Here is a 6000-nt window from a genome sequence, read left to right on the forward strand (position 1 = left end):
GCAAGTGGGAGGTGTTGACCTTGGGTGGTCAAATGTAAGAGGAAAGTGTACAGTAGGTGGCAGGAACATTGGAAGCATTGACATACAGAGGGATCTTGGGGGCAAATTGTTAGCTCCCTGAAAGTGGTATCACAAGTAGCTTAAGAAGGCATATGGCATACTTGACTTCATAGGTTGGGGTGTTGAGAATAAAATTCAGGAACTCATGTTGCAGCTCTGTAAAACTTTGGTTTGGCCACATTTGGAGTATTGTATGCAGTTCTGGTTGCCACATTATAGGAAGGATGTGGAGTCTTTGGAGAGGGTGGAAAAGAGGTTCACCAGAATGTTGCCTGGATTAGAGAGTATTAGTTATAAGGAGAGGTTGGACAAACTTGGATTGTTTTCTCTGAAGTGTTGGAGGCCGAGGGGCAACAGGATAGAAGGATATAAAATTATGAGAGGTATAAACAGGGTAGGTAGAGTCTTTTTCCCAGGGTCGAAATGCCAAATACTGGAGGGCATAGCTTTAAGGAGAAAGGGGGAAAAGCTTAAAGGAGATTTATGAGGCATATTTTTTTTTACAAAGAGTAGTAGATGCCTGGAATGCACTTTCCAGGGGAAGTGATGGAAGCAGATACGATAGCAACGTTTAAGAAGCACATGAACAAGCAGTGAATGGAGGGATATAGACCATGTGCAGACAGACGGGATGGGTTTAAGTTGGCGTCATAGTTGCACAGACATGGTAGGCTGACGTGCCTGTTCCTGTGCTCTACTCTTCTATGTTTTATATGTTCCTTCTGATTTTCATGTACTGTTGAATTTACTGCCACTTCCAGGGATTCCAATCCGGAAGAAGTTCTCTGTTCTCTGACGGGTTTTCTGACTGACCCTTCTGCCTTGTTCACCCTGAATGGTTTCTCTTTCCTTTCTAGCCTTTGAGAAGGTGTGGACCAAGACTCACTTCCCTGGCCACATCTCCTTCCTTAGCAAATGTCTCCAGCTCCACCTCATCCCACCTGGATTTCTACTCAGGTCACACCCTTCACAATTCAGACCCACCCAGGATTATAGGTATGTTCAAACCATCCAGCATTTCCTGAGGCAGTGTGCTCAACACATCTTGAGATCCATGTTTTATGCCTCGCATGCTCTTGACTTCTGTCTGCAACAACACTGCCTCACTCCACCTCAAAGCTGTTGCAGCCCACGGTTCTACTTTATACCCTGCTGCACTCAGTGCTGCGACAGAGGATTTTTTTCCTTCATTTCTGGTGCCACAAGTCACAAACCTCGACAGCTCTTGGCTTCCAGTACCCATTCTGGCCTCTGCCTTCCTGCCCTTTCTTTTACCCCCACCTCTTCCCCTCAATTGCTCTACCTTCTGTGTTTTCACCATCCCTTCTGACCTTCTCCTCTCTGATCCTGAACAATTAGTCCTCGGCAGAGGCCTCAGCTTTGTCCCCCTATATCTCCGTCTTGACGAATTCTGAGCCTGATATGTTGAAATTTTCTTCCACTGCCTCCACCTTCTTGCCTATTGCTTCAGGCTGGAGTCCTCATCCTGTAGTGCAGAGCCTTTCTCCCATCTCCAGGATTCGCAATTCCCTATGGCTGCTTACTTTCTCTTGATCTATTCACTGCTAATTGCTGATGGGACATTGGCCACCTTGATTTTTCCACTCCCCTCATTCACTTTAACCTTCTGCCCTCTGAGTGTGCAGCACTCGCTCACTAAGAACCAGCCCTGACATCACCATCAAGCCTGTTAACAAGGGGTGGTGCTGTTGTAGTCTGGCGAACTGACCTCTACCTCGCAAAGGCCAAAAATGTCAGCTCTCAGACACATCCTCCTTCTGGAAAAGCCCCCACCATCGAAGATCAAGCCATTGTCTCCCACAAAGTCACGGACCTCGTTTCCTCAGGAGAGTTCCCCCCCCCCCCCCCACAGCTTCCAACCTTGTTGTGCCCCAGCCTCACATGACCCACTTCTACCTCTTGCCCAAGATCCACAAGCAGGACTGTCCAGGCCATTGTTTCAGCCTGCTCTTACCCCACTGAACTTATGTTTTCCTGCCTTGACTCCATTCTTTCTCTCCTAGTCCAGCCACTTCCCACGTACATCCATGGTGCTTCAGATACCCTCCGTCACTTCAACAGTTTCAAATTCCCTGGTCCTAACAAGTTCATCTTCACCATGGATGTACAATCCCTCTACACCTCCATCCCACATCAGGAAGGTTTGAGGGCTCGCCACTCCTTCCTTGAACACAGGTATTACCAGTTCCCTCTATCAACACACATTCATCTGGATGAGCTTGTTCTCACATTAAACAATTTCTTCTTCAACTCCAGTCAGTTTCTCCAGTTCAAAGGTGCAGCTATGGGCATTCGGGGGCCCAAGCTGCACCTGTCTTTTCATGGGATATGTGGAGTAGTCTTTGTTTCAGTCCTAACCAGGTCCACTCCCCCGACTCTTATCCCAGGACATTGACAACTGCATTGGGGCTGCTTTCACCTTCACGTGATCCATTCCTGACCCTTCCTTCCCCTTCCTTGATCACTGTCTCCATCAGAGGAGATAGGCTAGCCACCAATAGCCACTTCAAATCCACAGCCTCCCACAGCTACCTTGATTCTACTTCCTTCCTGTAAGCACTCCATTCCATTCTTTCAGTTCCTCCGTTTCCATAGTGTTTGCTCTGATGATGACGCATTCCTTAAAGGTGCCTCTGAAATGACCTCCTTAGTCTTTTAACAATGGCTTCCCTGTACCCTAGTGTAGAGAGCCCTCTACCACATCTCATCTGTTTCCCAAACCTCTGCTTTCACCCTCTCTTCCGAACAGAACTCATCTGGTCTTTACTTTCCACCCCACCAACCTCCACATACAACGGATCATCCTTTGCGATTGATGCCAGCTTCAAAATCGTTCCTCCACCAGGCACATCTTTGCCTCCCCTCCTCTTGTGGCATTTCAAGGGTCCCTTTGCGACTCCCAGGTCCGCTCTTCTGTCCCCACCGACCACTCCTCACCGTGTGGCGCTTCCCCATGCATTGATCCGCTGAGTCCGTCCACCTTTTCCCTCCCCACCATCCAGTCACCCAAACAGTCCTTCCAGGTGAAGCAGCGATTCACTGGAACTTCTTCCATTCCAGCCTGCAGCATTCAGTGTTCACAATGTGGCTTTCTTTACATTGGAGAAATCAAACACAAACTGGGTGATCATTTGCGGAGCACAAACACTCAGTGAACAGGAGTGACCCTGAGTCTTCTGTTGCCTGCCACTTTAATTCACCATCTTACTTCCACTCTGGCCTTTCTGCCTGTAGCCTGCTCCACTGTTACAACAGGACCCAATGCAAGATCTAGGAGAAACACCTCGTCTTCCATCTGGGGATATTGCAACCTGTAGGACTCGGTATTGAATTTTCCAACTTTAAATAATTCACTGTTTCTTCTTGTCTGAATCAGAAGTGGCCACTTCTGCTTCCCATTGCTTTATTTCCTTTTTCCTTCTTTGTACGGACTGATCTGCTGGGCCAGCATCATACATACTGTAAACAAAAGCAACACATTACGCACACAGTGGCACAGTTAGTAGATGGCTCCCTTACAGCACCAGGACCCAGATTCCATCCTGACCTTGGTTGTTGTCTCTGGGGTGTCTGTACGTTCTCTCTGTGACCGCATGGGTTTCCTCCTGTTGCTCTGGTTTCCTCTCACACCCCAAAGGCATGCTTGTTGGTAGGTCAATTTGCCACTGTAAATTGCCCCTAGAGTGTAGGTGAGTGGTAGAATCTGTGGAGAGTTAACCATAGAACCATACAGCACAAAACAGGTCCTTTGGCCCACCATGTTGTGCCGTCCATCAAACCAGCCTCACACTATCTAACCCTTTCCTCCTGCATATCCCTCACACTCCTCCTCCGCGTGCCTATCCAACAAACTCTTGAACCTGTCCAATGTATCTGCCTCCACCACCACCCCAGGCAGTGCATTCCATGCACCAACTGCTCTCTGGGTGAAAAACCTCCCCCTGACATCTCCCCTGAACCTCCCACCCATAACCTTAAAGCCATGCCCCCTCGTCTTGAGCATTGGTGCCCTGGGAAGGAGGCGTTGGCTGACTACTCTATCTATTCCTCTCAATAGTTTATATACCTCTATCATGTCTCCTCTCATCCTCCTCCCTTCCAGTGAATAAAGCCCTAGCACCTTAAGCCTGTGCTCATATTCCATACACTCTAATCCAGGCAGCATCCTGGTACATCTCCTCTGCACCCTCTCCAATGTCTCCACATCCTTCCTATAATGTGGCGACCAAAACTGAACACAGTACTCTAAGTGTGGTCTAACTAGAGTTTTGTATAGCTGCATCATCACTTCGCAGCTCTTAAACTCAATCCCACGACTTATGAAAGCTAACATCCCATAGGCCTTCTTAACTGCTCTATCCACCTGTGAGACAACTTTCAGTGAACTGTGAATATGAACCCCCAGATCCCTCTGCTCCTCTACACTGCCAAGTACCTTGCCATTTACCCTGTACTCTGCCCTGGAGTTTGTCCTTCCGAAGTGTACCACCTAACACTTCTCCGGATTGAACTCCATCTGCCACTTGTCAGCCCAGCTCTGCATCCTATCAATATCCCTCTGCAAGTTCCGACAGCCCTCCACACTATCCACAATACCACCGATCTTAGTGTCATCCGCAAATTTACTAACCCAGCCTTCCACCCCCTCATCTAAGTCATCTATAAACATTACAAAAAGTAGAGGTCCCAGAACCGATCCCTGCGGGACACCACTAGTCACTGCCCTCCAATCCGAGGGTACTCCTTCCACCACAACCATCTGCTTTCTACAGGCAAGCCAATTTCTAATTCACACAGCCAAGCTTCCCTGGATCCTTTGGCCTCTGACCTTCTGAAGAAGCCTACCATAAGGAACCTTATCAAAATCCTTATAGACCACATCCACCACAGTACCCTCATCAATCTTCCTCGTCACCTCCTCAAAGAACTCTATCAGGCTTGTGAGGCAAGAACTTCCCTTCACAAAGCCATGCTGGCTGTCCCTAATCAGTCCATGATTCTCCAGGTGTTCATAGATCCTATCCTTTAGAATCCTTTCTAACAGCTTACCCACCACAGACGTAAGGCTCACCGGTCTGTAATTCCCTGGCCTATCCCTACTACCTTTTTAGAACAAGGGGACAACATTCACCACCCTCCAATGCTCCGGCACCATCCCCGTGGACAACGAGGACTCAAAGATCCTTACCAGCGGTTCAACAATCTCCTCCCTAGCCTCTCGAAGCAGCCTGGGGAAAATCCCGTCAGGCCCCAGAGATTTATCCATCTTGATATTACTTAACAACTTCAACACATCCTCTCTTTTGATATCCACAACCTCGAGAACATTACCCTTACCAGCACTCCCTTCCGCGTCATCAAGACCCCTCTCCTTGGTGAATACCGAAGAGAAGTACTCATTGAGAACTTCTCCCACTTCCGCCGCCTCCAGGCAAATTCTCCCACCTTTGTCCTTAATTGGACCTACCTTTACCCTAGCCATCCTCCTACCCTTCACGTACGTGAAAAAGGCCTTGGGATTCTCCTGAACCATACTAGCCAACGCCTTTTCATGTCCCCTTCTAGCTCTCCTCAGCCCTTTCTTAAGTTCCTTCCTCGCTACTCTATATTCCTCACGGGCCCTGTCTGAACCTTGCTGCTTATACCTTATGTATGCTACCTTCTTCTCCCTAACTAGTCATTCCACCTCTCTCGTCACCCACGGTTCCTTCACCCTGCCATTCCTTCTCTGCCTCACCGGGACATATTTATCCCTAACATCCTGCATAAGATCCCTGAACATCGACCACATCTCCATGGTACATTTCCCTTCAAAAAGGACATCCCAATTTACACTCCCAAGTTCTCTCCTTGTAGCCTCATAGTTCGCCTCATAGTTTCAGGATGAGTCCCTGCATCAGGACTGAGAGTGGAGAGGAA

Source organism: Pristis pectinata, chromosome 7, assembly GCF_009764475.1.
Source record: "Pristis pectinata isolate sPriPec2 chromosome 7, sPriPec2.1.pri, whole genome shotgun sequence".
NCBI classification, from domain to species: Eukaryota; Metazoa; Chordata; class Chondrichthyes; order Rhinopristiformes; family Pristidae; genus Pristis; species Pristis pectinata.